We start from the raw sequence: 21,636 nt of genomic DNA on the forward strand, positions 1-21,636 counted from the left end.
AATTAACAGAAACAAATATACGTTCACTCTCTTTCCAAAAAAAAAATTCATAATAGCTCCCTTCAAGTACTTCCAGTGTTGATGGCTTATAGAGAATACCTTAACTTTAAGGGATTTTTTTTAATCGTTTAGAGGACATATTTTTGAGAGGAAATTATGTGGGCCTCTGTTGTGCAGATGATATTTTAGTTCTCGAGGGAGGATCCTTGCGTTCACTATTGGAAAATCTAAAGTGTTCACTTAGGATTTGTGCTTCTAACTCTTGTATATGTTACACTTCGCCAAAATGTTTTTAACATCTTAAAAAATGAGCAATGCACTCTTGGGTTTGTCTATTTATTTACATCTTTAATAGGGCTGGTCATGACAAGTGGAGGAGAACAAACTATTTCTACCCATTGAGTGTTGATGAGTCCTTAGCACACAAAGGTACAGTGGACATCCATGGATCAATCAGAAACCTAGATGATTAATAAAACCTTCTAGAAAGGCAAGGCTAAACTATTTTCTAGGAGAAAAATTATCACTAGTCTGGAACTCTTGAGAAGGACTGAAAAAAAAAAAACAACTTAAAAGCTTCAAACGTTACATAAATAATCCCAGCACATAGAACATTAACCAAAAAATGACTTACGGCAACCCTGAAGTTTGATTTTGAAGACACAAACAGTGTCCCAAACTTTGTAGTGCCTCCAGGATCACTAATGAACATTTTTCATGAGCCCAGACATATAAGAAATAACAAATATTAGAATTTTAAAAATATAAATAAATAGGGAAGAACCAATTAACTCAAGACATGGGTCATAATAGAAAGATACTTATGTATTTCCATGTGAAGAATATCCATATAATCATACGGATATTCAATATTCAACGTCTCTAAGGCAAAATTAGAAATGAAGGCCCAGCGCTCTTATGAAGTGGACAGACTGAGGCATGAAATAATTGTCACATGACATATGCTGTGCAAGTTAATTCTTAAATTTAGAGAAACAATTTCAGACTCCAAACCTAAACATATGGCTCTTATGGGCTTGAACAATATCAAGAGATGGTCTTCTCAGAACATAAACAGAGATTTGAACTTAGACCTTTCATTCTCTCTGGAGACATTACCAAGACATTACCACCAGATAGACTCCATATTATGGACTCCATTTAATGAACCGTATTCATTAAATTGACCTTTTCTTTTAGGTGACAGGGCTCTCAAAACATTACAACAGGGACAAGGGCTTGCTTAAGCATTCTTTTAAAACAGTATAAGGAAACTGAGAAATGGGCCTATAAAAATATAAACTAAAGCCTATAACCCGAATTATAATTTTTAAAGACCTCTAGCTAAAACCTGAGGTGAGGCGTCTATAAATCTTTGCTTTACTAGACACCGAGCAAACAACACACCGCACGTCTAGTTGGACATCGGCCACTGTTTCTCTGCATGCCCATTACCGCCGCTATTCCAGGAACGGCCGTGGAGCACAATGGCTAAGGCTGTGGCTTCTGGAGCTCATCAGCCTGAGTTCAACAGAGGCTACACCATTTACTAGCTGTGTGACTCGAGACTTGACCTCTCTGGAGTACAGAATGTGGATAACAATAAAGTCACTATTTCATAAGGGATTGTTCTGAGGAATTAATGAGTTAAAACATGGAAAACATTTAGAAATGTGTCTGGCATACCGTAAGTGTTTGGAAATTGTGAGTTATTATTATGAATACGCCTCCTCCTCAAAGCAACCAACATCTAGAGGGACAAAGGATGGCAAATGAAAAGAATTTAAATATTTCCTAACTTGTCTAAAGAATTGGTTCAGGTAAGATTTTGTCTAATTCCACTTTCGTTTCATGAGCAAAAATAAGAGAAGACGTGAATGAGCTTCCACTCCAACCCCAAAGCCTTTCACAGGTAAATAATATTGAAAATAACGTATTATTCAGTAAAGGCAGAAGGAAAAGAATAATAATAAATATCTGTTATTATGGTTGCCATTTGCCAAGCATCTGTAATGGGATTGGGCTCTCCTCCCTATTCTCTCTATTCCTTACGGCCACCACGAAATGGACACGTGATGCCCCACGTCGCGGATGGGACTGAGGCTGAGAGATGAAGTCTTACGGCAGTCAAAGAACAACTAGGTGATACAGCTGAAATCCAAATTCTATTCTGTTTCCAAAGCCCATGCTTTTTCCAATCCCCCCACATTCTTCTCCCCACAGTTGCCTCCTCCACTTAATTAACCTTGGATGCCAAAAAAGAATATTTAGCACTCGATACAAACACACAAAGGAAGGCCAGATGCTGGCAAGTGGTAAACGTGGTTGGCTCCCTCTTCGCTCAGTGCCACCTATAGCAATGACGCCCCTCTGGGTGGATTTCATTATTCTAAGAACTAGGCTGCTGAAGAGGACATTGCTGCTCGTCTCCTTCAGATAATGCTACCTATTCCAACTGAAAAGAAAGAACAATGAGAGAATGTGGTAGAGGATTCAGGTCCACAACTGAGATGTCTCTTTATAGAACTGGATCACTAAAGAATAACACAATCCATTAATTGAATAAACATCTATTAAGCACATTATCTATGTCCAGTTAATCTTGAAATAAATATGTACTCTGACAGTGCTTTGCACATAATAGAAATGCAGGCTGAACTCAAGTGAATTCTCTGAATACATACAAAATGACAAGGAATCTAGGAGAAAGGAGCCTTGAGGCATGTGGCACAACAGGAGGAAAATCATTTCAAATTTAAATGGTGTCCTTAGTTTATTCCAAGGAAGATGACTGAGATGGAATCAAGTGCCAATTTCTTATGTCACCAACGCCAATGCAGAGGCAACTAACCCAGGGCCACTGGCGGCTCTTCAGGCCTTTATACTATTTTCCCTATCACAGCAATCGCAAAGAGAATATTCTCAACTAAATGGTGGAGTTCATATATTAAGAAACAATTATATTTGGTATGATTGATTAGTTTCATATAAAAATGTGAATTTGTACATTTTACTTGTACTCCACCTCCCCCAACTTGTTAGAAATGGCTAATACTACAGCATTTCCAAATGTGTTCTATATCCTAGTCCCATGTGAGGCTGCAAAAGAACTGTCCAAATGAGTTTCAGAAAAGCAGCATGCTGCACTCTTTGCAAAATCACTAAATACAGTAACAATATACACTAAAGTCTGAAAAACTCCTACTTAGGAAACCTCCTTAACTCACTGTTTCCTAAGCATAAACAATTAAAAAAAAAAATCCTCCCCACCGCAACATTTAGCAACATCCCTATTAAAGCATGCCAAGAAATAGACTTGAGGAAATGCTATACTATATTTATCACTAGGATCATTAGGAAAAAGCACCTAGCAGTTATACTCTATACTCTCGGGAATGTTTAATTTTATTAGCCAAATGCTTAAAATATTATTTTAAAGGTCTACAAAACATCTATTCCTCTGTGGAAAAAATAATGCACCGTGGTGAGTAATTTTCTCTGTGTAAATTGATAAAATTGAAAAACATACCCAGGCACTTTGAATAGCATTGACATATTCACAAATAGTATCCACATGTGACTGAAAATACTATGTATCTGTAATATTCCCCCAAATAAAGGTCATCTTACTCATCCTCCCAGTGGTGAACCTCCTCCTGTTTCTCTTTTTCTCTCACTCAGTGATGGGAACCATCCTCCCCCTCATCACCCAGGACTGAAGGATTTCTCAGACTCTTCAAATCATGGTGCCTCAACAAAGTTCATTTTTCAGTTTACCTTTTTGCTTCCTCACATCCCAATTCAAACATTATTTGCCTCACAGGAGAACAGTCCTAGAGCCCCAACCCTGCCTTCAACACCTCCCTGCTCCAATGCAGCCCACCCAATGGTGCCAAAGCAATGTTCTTATTTAAAACACAAACAAAAACACCGCTTTGATGCCCCAGACCATGCCATACGCTGGATTTTATTTATTTATTTATTTTTTAAAATCAGTGGTTCCGGAAGCATAAACTTTGAGGCTGAAATTACAGTCCCCTACAGTGTAAGTTCCCCTCCTCATCTTCTCCAACACTAAGATTACGCCTCCCTCTCAGACCCTTTTCCTAGAATCTGATCCAGCCCAGGAAATCACGTGCCTCCATGGTTTCCCATCTCTCTGTTCGGTCCATAAGAAACCTTCTGTCTGGAAACCCATCCTGCTCCTTGCTCTATTCACCGCTCAGAATAAAACTTTTTAACTCTGGCCTGTATGGTGACACCTTTTGTGAGCCCAGGACACTCCTTTATTATAACCTCAACACTTTGCATATCCCTCATGGTTTCATAAAATATTTTTATACTTCTACACTGAAAAATAAAATAAAATTAAGAAATTTTATACTTCTTACTTTCCCGCCCCATACCACTTGGAATTTTGGGAACTCCTTAGGGGACAGTCACATATTTATTTATTTTTGTATTATCCGGCAAGCAATCCCAAAGCGCTCAAAACACATTTGTTGAGATGAACTAGATCCCTGCTATGGCAGTTGTTGCAATCCGGCATTTGTGGCCATAAGGCACCTGCAATGACCATCAACTATATTCTGTTTGAACTGATGACTCCAATCATGTGTGTCAAACATCCGACACACCACTCAGGCCAGACTGGCCATCTTACGGACACCTGCCACGCATTCCTGTCTCTTAGGGACTTTTCCCTCTTCAGTCATATGATTCCAAGTTAGTTATCAGTGAAACGGTCCTATTTCCCCACCAGGAAGGCTAGCCAGATTAAACGAAATTGTCAAAGGGCAGGAGTTTAGGGAACTGATATGGAAATAAAGAGAAATAGCCTACCTTATTTTCAGTACAAACATAAGTTGTAAAGGTACAAAAGTTATTAGCTGGTGTCTATGGCTGCCTCCACAAGGAGAGCCTGCCAAGAATAAGGCTAACCAGAGGAAAGAGGAGCAAAACATGGAAAGAAAAGGGGAGGGAGACATGCCATCATTTGAACTCCTGCATTATCCAGTCAAGTTGAAGTTCAATCCATCAGAGGTCCAAGTTAAATAAGCAAAAATATCCCCTGTTTTGGGGTTGTTGTTGTTTTTTTTGACACTTGTCAAATAGGTTCAATGATTTATACAAGATGACCTCCTTTTTCTAGGCCTCAATCTTCTCATCTGTAAAATGATAAGCTTAAAATAGGTGTGCTTTAAAGCTCTACTAATCCCTTTATGGCTATGGTTTTAAGGACAACTAATAATGGTTTGACTCTTGGCTTCCTGTTAATTCCAGCCATGCTGCCTGTCTACCTACCCCTTCATCTCCAATGCCTTCTGTTCACCTCTCTTCCTATTCATCTGTCAAGGTCCCCTCACCTTCACCTCCTAAAAACTCCCCATGACCTCTCCAGTCCATGATCACCTCTGAAATTCCCGAGGCTTTACAGCCAGTGCCATGAGGGCAGCATTTCATTCTGTGCATCTGACACCACATTGCTTGATGGCATGTAGCAACTTAGGACTCCAACTTCCTTAGGGTTCTTTGTGGTCCCCTCAGGGGCCTGCCAGGCTTGGACACTCATGAAACATTCAGAGGCTCTTGATAAAGTAACATTTCACAATTTACAGAATAGAACGAAATTTGAAGGTTGGCAATACCAAGTACTGGCAATGTCCAGAAATAGAAACTACAAAATACTCGAGTGAGAATATAAATTGACACAGCCGATTTGGAAAGACATCTGGCAATATCGAGTGATAAACAAAACAAAACAGAAGTATGCATGTGCTACAGATCAGCAGTTCCACTTTTTGGGATAAACCCTAGAAAAACTCATGCACATTCACCAACGGACATTACTTAAGAAGAAAAATGTCCATAAACTAAATATTCGCCAATAAATTATAGCAATAGACACATATATATTTTCACCTATATATTTATAGTAAAACTATATTAATTCTGAGCTACAATAGTATATAGCAAATCTACGACACAGACTACCTCTGAGGAAAGAAAGAAATCAATGAAACTCCGGCTTTTCCTGCTAGATTTCATCCGAAAACAATCCAAAGCAACAACATGTCCACAACTGTGAAGTCCAGGCGTGGGTTATTGGTCTATGGCATTTTATTGTATTTTACTTTTCAAAACAGAAAAACACTCTTGCTTTTGTTCTTTTACCCACAATTTGGCTTCTCTCTAATTCTATCAGAGTCTTCCCCTTTGTCCATTTATGTTATTGTTTGAAGAGTTTTAGGCAAGCAAATAAATACACGGAATTTACATAGAAAGTATAAAGGTCCATCATTACACAGAACTGAAAGTCATGAGTCCCTCTCAACTTCCTCTAACTATACCTACTACTTCAGAAGTAATGACTACCAAGGATCTGCCATGTTCTCTTCCAGAGCTTTTCCTATTTGCAATCAAATATGCCTGCATCTGAATCTATGGTTTGGTGTTTTAAATTTATTTTCAACACAAATGACACCAGTTTGTGCACACTGGTCGGTACATGCTTTTTTGCTTAATGACACAACCAGGACATTTTCCCACAGAATATTTTTTGCTCTTACTATTGTACAGATTATTGGATATTCTTAATATTCATGTAGTACTTTTAATATCCTATAGAGTAGATATGTCATAATTTTTGAAGTATTTCCTTATTAACATTTAGGTTGTATCTAATTTTTCCCATTAAAATCATGCTGCAATAAATAATATGATATATACTTCTCTCTATATATGAGCTATAGATTGAATGTTTGTGTCCCCAACCCCAAAAGTCATATATTGAAACCTAGTTGCCAATGTAATGGTATATGGAGGTGGGGGCCTCTAGGAGGTGATTAGGTCATGAGGAGGGTGCCCTCATGAATGGGATTTGTGCCCTTATAAAAGAGACCCCAGAGTTCTCCATCCCTATCCCACATAAGGACTCAATGTGTAGTGGGACATCTACACTAGAGGGTAGAGGACCCCAGAAAGCAAGCCCTCACCTGACTCCAAATCTGTAGGCACCTAGATCTTAGACTCTGCAGCTTCCAGAACACTGAGAATCAAATTTCTGTTGTTTATAAGCCAGCCAATCTGTGGTATTCTGTTATAGATGCCCAAACAGATGAAGAAAATGTGTATGCCTATTTCTCCAGAACAGAGTCCTGAAAGAATTTTTAGATCAGAAGGGTGATTTTTAAAAAATGCTGATGGTTTCTTCCAAATTACCTTCCCTCGAGAGTAACTATTTTCCCCACCCCAGACAATGGTGGATAGCATTAATCTTTAAATTTTTGTTAATCTATCCACAATGGAAGTGAAGAGGTCATTCCAGGTAGAGGGAACAGCATGAACAAGGCACAGATGGACAGAACTGAATGTGGTGCACAGAAACATGATTATTTATGAGGTATTTTCAGAGAGTGAGGGGGAGGGAAGGTAGGGGTGGGATCGTTTTCCAGAAGGAAAACTACGCACCATGCCATGCACATGTCTACATCCCATAGCCAGGAGCTTAGTATTCATGCAAGAGATGAAAAGAGCCCCAGAAAATTATAAAGACAAAGATGTCCTTGTCCCTCTGTTAGCATGGGTATAGATCTAGAATGAGACATGCCTAGAAGACAGATGGATTAGGGCCTGCAGTACTGGACAGCAGGAAAGATGACAAGAACCTCAACAGAGCAAGGATGGTAGGCTACAGACATGAAGAAAGAGTCAAGAACTGCATGAGAAGAAATACGGTGTGTTGGGGGGAATCAGTAAGACATAAAAACTAACTAGATGTGTGAGATAAGGGAAGAGAAGGAATTTGCTTTGGTGGCTGGGGGCATTTAGTGGTATAATTAGTTAAGACAGTTAATATAGAAGAGATCGGTTTGGAAAAAAATAGGATGAATGTAGTTCTGGTCTTACTAATTTAAAGGTATGCATCCAAAATGCAGATACATACACCCATCACAGAGTTAATGCTGGGGTTAGAGATAAACACTGGGGAACCATCAGCATGGAGAATGGTATTTAGAAAGGTGAAAACTGATAGGCACAGATGTAGAGCAGTAAAAGAAGAGAAAAAATGACTGACTTGAGCTCATTAAATTCCAACAGGCAGAAAAGTACACGAGAAAATATTTCTGAGATGACAAAAAGGAAAAGGGAATCCTGCGAAGGATTTCATTATAATAATGAGGTGTAACTCTAACCTCAGGATATGATTATTTTAGAAGTCAGAATAAATCCCTGTATTCATAGGTAGAAATAATTTATAAATAGGAAATTACCTAGAGGATCTTGCCAGTAGGAATCTTTCTTTTAAACACAGTTTTCTTTTAAAAGGTAATACAAGAACATCACTCTCTGTCAATGGATGAAAAGATGGGGAAAACCATTCAAAATCTTGAACTCCTTAAAACAACTCTGAGCATGTGTGCTTCAAAAAGTTATAATTTACCTAAGTGTTGAATTATGATATTTTTAATGGTATACCTAAAGCCATCAGAAATATATCAAATAGTTAAAAATAGCCTATCAACTTGTTTCAAGTCCATGATTTTCAATCGGTCTATACATTAGGATTTTTAAAATGTAAATCTTTAGGCAACTCCAAACTTATTACGTAAAAATCTCTGGGTGGGGTCCAGACATCATGCATTTTCTTGCATCTTTCCAAATGATTCGGATCTGCGGCCAAGTTTGAAAAGCACTGATACCACTGGTGAACATTTAAATTACGTCCTTTATAACACAAATAGCATTAATATGAATATCTTAGCACATATATTTTCTTCTTATATTCTGGAGTATTTTAAGATAGGCTTGCAAAAGTGGCATTATTAATTCAGGATATATGACCTTTTGCAAATAATGCCAGTTGGCTTTCCAAATGAGTTATTTTGGTTTACATTCTCACTGGTAATATATAACAGGAAGCATCATTTGGAGTCAGGGTCAAGTGCATGAAATGATTAATTTATTAGGTAAACTAAGAAAAATCTCCAATGGTTACTTTACTTCGCACTTTTATGATTATTAGTAGGATCACATGCTACTTGCTTAATCCTTAGTTTTATACATTGGAGCTCCTTTGCTCATGTCCTTTGAGCATCATACTCTAAGGTCATCATTTATTTTCTTAACTGTTTTACTGATCTCTTTATATAACTAACACCTCTAGCATATTAACTAAAAATATTTTCTCTATTGTCACTTAATATATTTTGATATGCAGGCACAAAAATCTCTGTAGTCAATTATGTCAATTTTTTTCCTTTGCACTCTTTGAACTGTGAAATGTTGGATCTGAATTCAAATGTTGGATCTGAATTTTTCTAATTTTCTTCCCAATGGTAAGACTTTTCATATGTAAGTTTTCAATCATGTACATATCTTCCTCAATATAAAATGCAACGAACACATTACATGTGCAATAAACATTTATCATTTTCAATGGCTTTTTATGGTTCAGAAAGAATAAGAACAGTTTCCTTGTCCATTTCTGATTCATGCTCCTACTCCTCTGCAGAACAATCTGGTACTACTCATTGGAAATTCCTTGATCAGCAGAATGTCAAAGGAATTCAGCTCAGAGTTTTGCTGGCTATGGGGAAATTTTTACCTTTAAATGTTTGATAAAGGAAATGTCTAAAATTAACTACACCAACCACTACTGTTAAGACCGGCATTCAAGCCACAGTTAAATGTCAGTTTAACGGAGTTAGGTTTTCTCCTCCTTCCTCCTCTTCCTCTTTCTCTGTCCACATGTACTCTTAAGGCAATATGTTCAGGGATAGTTATCAGCTTTAATTAGAAGTATTACCATTGAAAGATATTTAGTCAGCATAGCTTTCTGCTATAGAACAGAATTTTTTGTGAAATTCAAACATCATAGTTACTTGGGAGGGCATGAAATACATCCACAAAATTCAGATTAAATTATAAAGTAAAAACAAGTTTTACAAAGGGCCTACCTTCTAGGCAAGGTCTCATGGAAACAATATGCCCTGAGAAAGGAAGAATAAATACAAAGCCTGGTGAATCTAAAGCATCCTTCCCTTCCCCAAACTTAGTATTTGACACTTAAAATTACATCTAAGAGTCTGGCAGTAGGCCAACAAGAAATTTAATACACCTAGTTCTTGTTTTAATTTCACCCTCAGGAAAATATAATTCATGAGAGGGATAGGTTAGGAGCGGGGATTGCGGAATGGTTATGTCTCCTACAAGCCACATTAATACTCTTCCATACAGGAAAAAAAACCGGTAAGATAAAGATAAGAATGCCTAAGATCAATGCAAATGTAAAGAGAATAAACAACACTTGTTTCAGGCTAATGGTTTTGGAAAACTATAAAATTATACACACACATATATATTAATAAATTCAAAAAGTAATGCTACTAATACGTTATATATGTGTTACCTCTGTTTTATAGAAAGAAACATCTTCCTTAGGACAAAATGCGCATTTTGATGACCCATGGGGAGAAATGTATCTTTAGACAAAAGGTTTCCTGTACATTATTTTACATCAATATCAGTGTTCCAGCCAGGCACACAGAGACCCTCCAGACAACAACTCCAGTAACGAAAAGGGAGAAAATTATGTAAATGGAATCATAGTGGAAAGGAAGAGAACTGGTGAGCCATGATAATAATTCAAGAAAAATTATTTTCAACTAGACCCCTATTTAATCGACTAACTAAAGGGTAACTGATTAAGCAGTTGTCAGAACTACAGAGAACTATCTCTATGTTGATGCAACAATAAAGGAAATATTTTTGTGGCTTCCTTCATTTCTCAATACTTCAAAAAACAAAACTTGACATATCATGGCTTTTGGCCATTTGGCAAACATCTGAAGTAAGCACGACTCCAACCCACTCATTTAACCTGAATTAATATTCTTGAGGTTTTATATAGCCACTTAAAGCTTTCAGGAAATAGTTCCTCGATGCACCTGCCACCTAATTCCATGAAATCAATATTTCACTTAAGCTAAGTCAGGAAATCTTAAGGTGCTGAATTCAATTATGACTGTTACTTCATGAGCCGCTAGTAGACAAAACATATCATTGAAATTGAAAATCATTACAGTTAAAGAGCTTTACCTCCTTTGGGGGGTGTTTCATAAGGTACCATTAACATAATTAATAATAGTATATCACATTAGGATAACAATAACAGCTTTAATATATGGTACAGTACTTTTCTATTGCCAAACGTCAGTTTATACACACAGAAACAACGTTCCCTCTGGCTATGCCTGAAATAAGTCTATTGTGTGAGGGTGGGAGCAAGCTGCCTGTCAATATGAAAAGAAAAACTGATGATACTGATTTAAATTTCATTTAAAGATGAAAACAAGTATTTACTGAAATCCATATATATTACTAGTAAACAGACAACAAAAATTCACATCTTCAGTCTTAAGCACCATGTTCTACATTAAAGGTAATGGTAAACTGAGGTTCCATATAGCAAAGTTTTATAGACACAATAAAAGGATAAACAAATAAACAAAAAAAGGCTTTTATAAACACTGAACACCTAGAATGGGTCTTCAGTCGCTCTTTTCTCATATAATTGCTACCTGATTGACCCTGCACAGATCTTTAGAGTTTTCAAGGATCCAATGTGGGGTATCACTACTTCAATTTCAAAACAGAGAATGGACAAATGCTCAAAAAGATAAAATCCAAAATTCTCAACCTATTTATCCCATTAGGTGGCAAAACTTTGACAATCCTAAAATTGTTCATCACCTGGCTCATTAAACCGAGTTTTAAGAAAACTCTAGAAATTTTTAAAACAATCACGATGCTAATACATTTCTGTCTTTCATTTCCTCGTTGGTTTGCTCATGCCTTCTGACAGGCATCCTTTTCCTCCTTCTTCTTCTCTTTTTCTTCCCTTTGGGACCCCCACTTCAAGTCTGACATTTGCCTGTGGCTTAACGTCTGACTGTGATGGGAAGACTGAGCTTCGGAATCTGCAAGACCCCAACTCAAATACCAGATCTTGCACTTATGCCTGTGTGAAGTTGGGCAAAACACCTAACTTCTCTCAGCACCAATTTCCTCATCTGTAAAATGAAGAAACAGCACCTACTTCTCAATGTTACTGTGCGGATTAAATGAACTAAAAAATAGAAACTGCTTGGCTCGGTGCCTGACAGTGATCAGTTACCACATAAATGTTAGCTTCCTGCCCTTTTGCCAAAACGACATTCAACAGACAGTTCTAATGATATTTACAGACACATACATCTGTGTTTCTTTTCAGTTCTTTACCTGTATTCTACTATTAGGCCTAATAAACTTCCTCCATGTTCAACACTCAGCAAGCTTTTCATTACCCTAAAGGAAAATGACTGAAATAACATTTCATAAATAAATAATAGCGAAGAAAAGGCACCAAGTTTCTAAAGAACATGTTCAGAATTAAAGAAAGTCTAGCATATTCTCTGTAAAAACTTAAAATGCCTAAGTAGTTTAAAGAAAGAAAGACAAAAGTTACGCTGCAAAACTCCTTAAAAGTACAACTCAATTTGATTCTTAGTAAAACAGGGTTAGAATAATGAAGTTCTCTCAGTGAAGATAAAGCAAAACATTTACTGGGAAAAATCAGCCATCATCCTTGAGAATAATTATTGATGTAGTCAGGCTACTCCTCTTAAAAGAGCCCGGAGCAAAAGGGTGAACAAGCAGACTACAACTTCAGCAAGAAAGATCATGGAGATGCAGTCAATGTTCACAGGGAAGAAGGCTCAGATACATAACGAAAAGGAAAATAAAACATTTCTATCTGACATGGCAATAGGATTTGCATGTATAGATAAATTGGTAGTCAAAATATGGCCACAGTTTACACAAACTGTAACTCAGACAGAGGAATTAGAAAGCACACCAGGGCCGCCCGAATTTTCCCTTTCCAACAAGTCACACTTCTCGGTTTCGAGGCTAGTCTGCACTGTCACACTGACAAAACAGAAATCACGTATGTGAGCGACATCCATCTGGGAATCACCCTCATAACCTTCGACACAGTCATTCAAATCACACTGCCTGGCCTTCAGGTGTCTAGTTGTCTTCTCAAACCCACGAAACATGAACGGGGGAGTGAGTGACGACCACGCGGTTCCACACAGGAAGACCCTCAATGTCCATTTTCACCCGTCACTAGCTGGTACCTACCCGGAAGGAATGAACGGAACCACTCCAATGCAATCCCAGCCACTGCTGCTAGTTCAAGCATTCGGTTCAGCATCACCTCATGACCAACACGAAAGCAGCTGAGGCTCTAATATAATCATCATGGAAAGTTGTCCCAAATCCTTCATTCGAGGAAGATCCTTCATACACACCAACGCTGTCTCCAAGCCATGCCGGGGTCTGAAACCAGACTGGAAAATATTATATATGTGTATATATAGTAAAACTCCCACAAACCACTCTTCTACTATGTCATATTTATTTACAGCTGCTTAATCCATCCTATGTTTATGTATATATATATATAGATCGCCTTCTCAAGGTAGAATATGAACATTCAAGGAAAGATCCTTTTCATAGCAGAAAGTAAACTGACAGCGTATGAAGACCTGGAGCTGCCTGGGAAGGTAGTTGAGGTGGTCCCAAATGGAATATACTCTGTCCTGAAGGGAAGAGAGAAAACACAATATTGGTTTCCAAGGCTAATCTTCTAAACTTGGTATATGGATCAAACTATGTTTGTGTTTCAAAAAAAAAAAAAAAACCAAAAACAAAACAAAACAAATAACCTTGGCTTTTTTGGGAGATGAGAAAGCAATGCCAGATTAACTCTCAAAGCTCTGTTTCATATTACCAAATGTGTGCCTTCTTCCTCCTGAACCCTGCTATGTGGACACCACTTTCATAATCCTAGCTACCCTAGCCTTGACTGTATTATCAGAATCTCTACTGAGCAAGGAACTCTCTACTTGCTCCTCATGCAGACAGGACCAGAAACCTTTGAATAATTATCAACTTCAAAAGGTAGGAATAAAAAGGGGAAAAAAAAATGATCAATGAAGCCCCAAGAGCTATTATATGTTAAATAACCAGAACAAATCAACATTTAAAATATCAATTTTTCCTCTCACTGCTTAATGAATAGGCTTTTAAGAAACAAATAGACATTATATAGAGTTTTCAAAGTTAAACCAGAGAATGCACTATTTTTATCATCTTGAGACTTTTATTACAATGTTAAAGGCTATATATTTCCTTTTTGCTTCCCCTTTCTCCTAAACTAATACTAAAAACTAAAACTTTCAACCTCAGCACAAAATTTTACTGTTTCTCTATTTCTAGAATGTGCCTAAAATAAAATTAAGTGGGTTAAATCTCCGTAGCATTATTTCCTATGTACTTACCCTAAATTATTATTTGCATTAAGCAAATGGCTATCTGACAACCTGTCATATATAATTCCATTTAAAATAGAATTCTGTGTTCTAATCTCCATATCACTTGCTCTACCGGCCAGACACATCCCATCCTTGTCAGCTATATGCAGGCTGTACTAAAATGAAAAATCTCAGGAAAGTTCACCCAGTGCACTGCCTCCTTTACCACTCCATATATGTTGGTTCCCAAGTCAACTATTCCACTGATACCAAATACCCAGAAATTTACTAGACTGGTTTGGACCTGAGATTTATATCAAACACAATACTCACTATATATACATTTCTTTCTGGACACTCTCCACTAACTCCACTGTATCTCATAAAAAGTGACATAGCTCTCATAAGGAAAATGCAGAAACTAAATGGATCACCTAGGCAAAGGACCTAGAAAATACTACACTGAAAGGGATAGACCACTTGGTTGATAGCTCAAACTTACAGTCCACTTGGTGCTTAGCAATACACAATGCTCTTCCTCCTAAAATTTTAAGTCCTCTTGTTTGATATATTAACCCTCTGTTGTCTGACCAACTAGAGTGAGTATGAGTCTTCTCAGAACAACATATATATATATGTATATATATGTCAGCTAAAGATGTCTATAAATGATATATGTTCAGTCAAACATTTGCTGAGATATCTTCTATGATCTATGAATACAGGATATACAAACATCAGTAAGGTAGGCCACTAGCTATCTTGCAATTTATAGTTTAAATGAAAGAAAGACATATAAACAAAAACACCTGTGATAAAATACATTTAAAACATCCCTTGAAATATAGAAGAAGGAACCGTCTTTCTGCCTGGGAATCATAGGGAACATTGCCCAGGGGAGGCGACAATTTGCATCTTAAATGATAAACAGGTAGCAGGGTAGGAGTAATGGTAGTAATCAACAGAAGCTAAGCATTAGCATGCATGTAATTTAGTAGAATCTTGGAAATCAGATCGCTACTCGAAAGTAAAATATATTCTGTCCTATATTTAGTGTAATAGAAAGCATTTCCATTTCAGTATAATGGAAAACTCCCAGTATACTATGAACATTTAATACATATTAAACAAGCCAAAACTGTGAGAACCTTAATGACAGAAGCACACAAATAATGACACAGATTTTCCAAATAATTAATCACTTCCTACATGTATAAATGGAGACCTCCTCAGAGATAGCAAAGGTTTTTTATTATTATTATTATTATTGAAGTCTATACTCCAAAATTTCATTTTGTATATTTGAAGCTTCATGATCAAATATCAAACAGAATTTGGATGATAGGACAAATACACAGGACTCTGAGACACATTTCCCCCTCCCCAGCCACACACACACCAATCAGGTAATTAGCAGGAGGTTCTGTCAGGATACTCCATGTCAATACACAAAAGGCTGGAGGGTGGGGAAAGGAGGAAATACCTCATCAATATCATTCATTCAAAAGGCTAAAGTGGCCCAGGGGCACTTGGATAGCTCTGTCAGTTCAGCATGCAACTCTTGATTTCAGCTCAGGTCATGATCTCAGGGTCTTGAGATCGAATCTTGTTGTCGGGCTCAGCACTCAGCACAGAGTCTCCTTGACACTCTCTCTCCCTCCACCTCTGTCCCTCCCCACTGTGCACATTTATGTTGTCTCTCAAACAAACAAATCTTAAAAATTTTTTTAAAGGCTGAAGTGGCCCAAATATGAAAGCTAGCTAGAAAAAGTTTCTCAGTTACAAAAAGGACACCCCCAAAACCATCTCATTTACTAGAAAATTATTTATTTGTTGGTATATTATAAATTGGGAAAATCCCTGATCCTAGCGTTCCAACACTGACATTGACAGATGTATTAAAAACAACTCAGGATCAGAGCACCTGGGTGGCTTACTTAGTTAAGCGTCCAGTTTTTGACTTTGGTTCAGGTCATGATCTCAGGCTCTTGAGATCAAGCCTGGCATCTGGCTCTGCACTCAGCAGGGAGTCTGCTTGGGATTCTTTCCCTTTTCCCCTCCTCCTCCCCCTGCTCACATGCCTGTATGCTCTCTCTCTCTAAAAATTAATAAAGCAGTCTAAAAAAAAATTCAGAATCTGCTCAATCAAGTTACAATGGCTTTCAATCTTATCACTGCATCTGAGCTAAGAACAAAAACTAAAATCCCTTTTCTAATTTAAGAAATCTTAGATAAAAACTTAGGTATTAAATAACATTGCATACTTATTAAAACAACCTTTTGGCATCAATGTGCAAAAAACACTACTGTGGAATATTTTAGAATATAAATTTGACTTGAAATCTATTTAATCTTGATTAATTTCCCCAAATTCCTGATAAGGCAGCAAAAAAAAAATGTCATTAATCAAATATCTTACAATTGATAGCACATTTTCCAAATTATATTGTTTTCATAACAGTCTTATGATGCAGATAAAGAGTTGCAATTTCCACCCATTTTACTGGAAAGATTAAAAGAAAAAAAAAAAGACTGAGTGACTTATCCAGGATAACACATTATGCTAGAAGCAGAAATAGAGGATTAAAATTTCCATTCACTCAATCAGAAAATATCATGAGCCTATTACATGAAGGGCACCATGGGGAAGAGACAAATCAATGAGACATGAACTCTACCATTAAGGAAATTGCAGTCCTATTATAACAAGAGAAAATCGGAGAGAGTTTATTAGATGCTATAACAAAGGAACACACATATTATGTTATAATGGAATAGGAAGGATAAAATAATGAATTAGAGCTAGAATTAAAGAATTCTTTACTGAGGAAATGGTATAGGACATTGGCACTGAGCTTTGGAGGTAGGGGGTGGAGGACAAGAAATGTGAAGGTCATTACAGGCTGAGCAGAGTCAGAGAGACTTGAAAATATTTGGAAGGTTTGCATGAAGTCAAGTAAATAAGTAATTATGTTTTCAAATGTCAAATATGATAATACATATTTAACCTATACCAAGCCCAGGAATGAAATTTAATTTAAAAACAGATACAGCTGAGGCTGGTAGTTGCTCTTCAATAGCTACCTTTCCCTATAGTGAAGACTTTTCTTCTAGCTGGGAACATGCCCCCTACAAAGACTATATTCTCCAGCTGCCCGTTTAGCTAAGTGCAACTCTATATCTGGCCAATGGACAAGAGGAAAACCATTACACTCCACCTTCAGAAGGTATCAATGAAGGGATGGCATGTGTCCTTTTTTCCAGCTGCTTCTTGGAACATGGATTTGGTGGCAAGCCATGTTAGACCATCAGGATGAGGACAGAATCCTAAGGATAATGGGAACGATAAGACAGAAGGACCCTGACTCCCTGGATAGCCTGATGTAGCAAAGTTATCTCCTCATTCCTGGGACTACCTAGCTTCCAAATATAATGTGAGAAATTAACTTTTATTTTGTTTCATCACTTATTCTGGCACTTCATGATATGCATGCAAAATTATACACTAGCTTATATAAATAGGATATGCTATAAAGTAAATGCAAAATCAAAGTAATTTCTTGGATCTCAATTCTCAAAACCTAATGAAAATAACCTGAACATATTTAAATTAATTGCAAAGGGTTTAATATAGTCAGCAACATATAATTATAAAAGGCTTTCAAATCTATTTTTAAATTTTAATCTATATAACAACCCTAGGCAGAGGAAAGGTCAGAAATCAATACTATCATATTGTAAGTGAGGAATAAGACAACATATCATGAATTCATAAGAATTTGATAGCTCCAAATTATATTGAGTTTAACCTCACTTAATCCATAAAATAATGACATATATTCCATACCACACTGATATACTAAAGATCCATTTATGAGAAAAGTGAAATGAGTTATCCATGCCAGAAAAAAGAATCGATAAGTGAAAAGCAGATTTCTGCTGTAAGTTGACAATTTACATATTGGACTTCTCAGTCCACTCAGTTTTATTGTGATTACATTTAAATATTTAATTGCTATCCATTTTTTATAGTGAATAGAGGAAAATTTAATAAGTCAACAAAAATACGTGATCAGAGTGTGAATGAAGAAAGCAAGCAGGCTACAAGAGCACAGGCAGAAATACGAACAGAGGAGAACGGCTGCCGGATGACCCGTGCGCATCAGCTTGTCTGCACGCAAATCTGTTCACCCTCCCTTCCCATGTTACCTCATATTGCAGGCATTCCAAAGAATAACTGGAATAAGAATAGTCAATAAAATGATCTAAGGCATTGTGCTTTACTGAGCTCACTGGCTAGCTACATCAGCCCACAGAGGAAGGGACATGGGTGGTTGCAACTTCTTCCCCCGTTTTCCCCAAAGTCCCTTGAGCAAGGTCCTGATGGCAACAAGGGAGCTACTGAGGCCATATTCGAGAATATTGGATCACTAGTTGACGTATAAATTACAGTACAATCTCTCCCGCACCCCTAACTCCTGCCAACGGTGTTACAAATATGTACTACTGGAGGCACATAAAATCAGGTAACAGAGGGGGACTGGATCAATGAAAACCCATCACTTCAGGAAAATCAATTGAAAGACATGTCCCTTCTAACAGTACCTTAGAGTAGATTTATCTTCTTTTTTTAATGTGGTCTTGCCTTCCCTTACTACTAGGCTTTTGCACATTCTTAAATTCAGAACTGATCAGCCTCATCTAAGTTTGAAGATGAGTCAGATATTTACTAGTTCTATTACGCAGACCACTCATCTTCTCTAAGCATTGGCTTATTGATCCGTAAAATAAAAGTTGAGGACTATATGATCTGCAAAGTCCTTACCAGAAACAGAATGTTCTAGTACTGAGTTAAACTCCATCTCAGATTGCAACCCAATGTAGTAAATAACTGTTCTAAAGGAAGCTTGCTTTCAAATAAATTCTCAAAAGCATTGCTTAGAGTCGGATAGTAACAGTAATAGCAAATGCCCCTTGTGTAAAATAGTCCTGACTTTCCAAAGTCTACTTCTTTAGCTGTTAGGAATCATTCAGCCCACCATTCTTTTATCCCAAGAAACTCTTCTTAAAAAGACTGGAAATTGCTTAGGTGACCAGGTGGTTGAAAATTGAGTGAGGAGGAGACTACATTTAAAATTTAGATAATTATCTGCTCCGACTCAAATTTCTACATATACTATTATACAATTCCTGATCACTCTTTTGTGAGAAAAGAAGAATATACCATTGTATCTCATATCCAAACTAATTTATAAAACTTTGAAAATTAAGTTATAGGTGGCAGCCAAAGGGTGGGAACTAAAAATAGTAAACTATATAAATTCTAACTTGAAAAATCAAGTTAGCCATTTTAATATTGGGGCTGGATAAGATAAGTGAGCAGTGAAAACTGTTCTGAGTAATTCCAAATAATACTTTCTATATTCCTGCTTTAGCACTTTTCTTCTTAGGGTGAAGGTATAGGGGAATTCCAAAGTGACCTCTGCTCAACTTAATACTTCACAATTTAAGATTAGAGCCATTTAGACTTTACTACCATCGACAACTTTTTCCAACAAATCTTCATGAATGCCATTTTTCTGTATCTAGAACCAGCAGGTCACCTTCAAGAAACACAAATTAAGCAACAAATTGAAAAATAACCATTGTACAAATTGTTGTATTTCGTGCAGACACGCTGGAAAAGAACTAAGTAATGAATTCAGGTTAGCTATAGTGGCCTAAAGGAGAATGTGCTCTGCTTGGAAATTTTACATCTGTCTTTTGAAAAATGAAAAATAAAAATAAAAAAGGAAAGAGTCGTGTTTTTATACCTCCCAGTGGAAATACAATGGATGGATGAGATGAGGAAGGATGGGTAACTGGTCAGGATATAGATTACCAATGACAGGAAAGTACATCTGCTCATTCTTTGCTTACCATAATTTCCCCCCAAAAAGGCAGTAATGCTGCTTTTGAAACCATACTCACTCTCTCATTCAGGCCTCCTTTTCTTCCCCTAGATGCACCTCTTAAAAGAACAATGTTAGTAACTTAGCCTTCCCTTCCCCCATCTAAGCATGGTTTAGTCAGTCCCATCTATTTTCATTTGGTTGTTTCACAAATGGAGGCACTGCCCCCCTCTAAAATCACTGTTTGGATTATCTACATTTTGTTAGCAATTATGCTTTGACTGGTCACAGTTTGCAAGCTTCCAAGAAACAAGTTTCAATCTGTAAGTCCAATACCAACAACGATATGGTGAGAATCCTATGAAGCCTTTGATCCTCCCATTACCTGAGGCGTGCTGCCTGTCCTCACAGCATTACCTTCTAAAACAAACAGTATGAAGGTGCATTCAAATATGCTTTGCTGCTGTCTGTAAGCCCAAATGTTCACAAGAAGACACCTTCTTGTTGGACAAGCATAAGAGTTAAAAACTCACCTGAGGCTTTGCATTCCCCAAATTTAAATAGATTATGAATGTCTTTTTCACCTTTCAATCCCATTTGTAATTAGGCTAAAAACTTGAAGAGTTTGAACGTACCTATCCATAGGCTCGACTTTAACCTCACTAAGTAATATATAAGACACTCAACAATTAGCCTGAAAAGCTGCTAAAGGGGATATGTTTGGGGTGGAGGTAATTTACTTAATAGAATCACATAACCAATACTTCCCTTAATCAAAATTTTATTAGGCTCAGGCTACAAATATTTTAAAAAGGTTAAATGCAATTGGTTCTGAATTAGACATCAAATCCAAGATTTGCCACTTGCTAGCTGGGTGAATGGTCTCAAGTTACCTAACCGCACCTGCTTCAATTTCCCTAACTGTGAAATGGGTCATAAAATATCATCGACCCACCACAAAGTTTTTAAAAAGGTAATTCATGTAAAGTCTTCAGCATTGGGTCTAATATAAGCAAATGATATTTAAAAATTAGGAATCCTTTTAACCATCAAGCCCCTACTCATTAATTTGTATAAAGCATGGTATCTCAGCCCTATGTCAAACAGATTAATGGATCTGAAGATGTGAATTCTTTACTGTAATGGTCTTATATTTGTGGTGCAAAGACAATACTGTTTGACATGTTGGAATATCACATATTTTATCAAGAATTCAAGAGAGAATTAGAAATTCCTAAATTTAAAAACTAAGTGTATGTGTATATTTATATTTATATAAAACTAACTATACATATATGTTTTCATCGTTATGCACTAGGCAGAAGACATGCTTCACAGAGAAGAGATTAAAAGACCTAATTAAATGACACAGAAAAATGGTCTGG

The 21,636-nt window shown here is 36.9% G+C and overlaps 1 protein-coding gene across 10 annotated transcripts in view; it reads right to left on the minus strand.

The window, feature by feature from the left end:
* The window catches only part of ASXL3 (ASXL transcriptional regulator 3), a 183,707-nt gene that overhangs the window by 121,218 nt on the left and 40,853 nt on the right, over positions 1-21,636 (minus strand). Inside the window, exons 2-3 of one of the 10 annotated variants that reach the window (XM_032310806.1) lie at positions 13,186-13,394; positions 9,960-9,992 (exon numbers count right to left, since the gene is read on the minus strand). The exons of 4 other annotated variants lie outside the window; for them this stretch is intronic. The gene's annotated coding sequence lies outside the window, so the exon portion shown is untranslated. Of the gene's footprint in view, positions 1-9,959; positions 9,993-12,310; positions 12,314-13,185; positions 13,395-17,578; positions 17,688-21,636 lie in introns of all 10 variants that reach the window. 5 more of the 10 variants (XM_032310809.1, XM_032310810.1, XM_032310808.1 and 2 more) reach the window with 5 other exon arrangements.

This window comes from Mustela erminea, chromosome 13 (genome assembly GCF_009829155.1).
Source record: "Mustela erminea isolate mMusErm1 chromosome 13, mMusErm1.Pri, whole genome shotgun sequence".
NCBI lineage: Eukaryota > Metazoa > Chordata > Mammalia > Carnivora > Mustelidae > Mustela > Mustela erminea.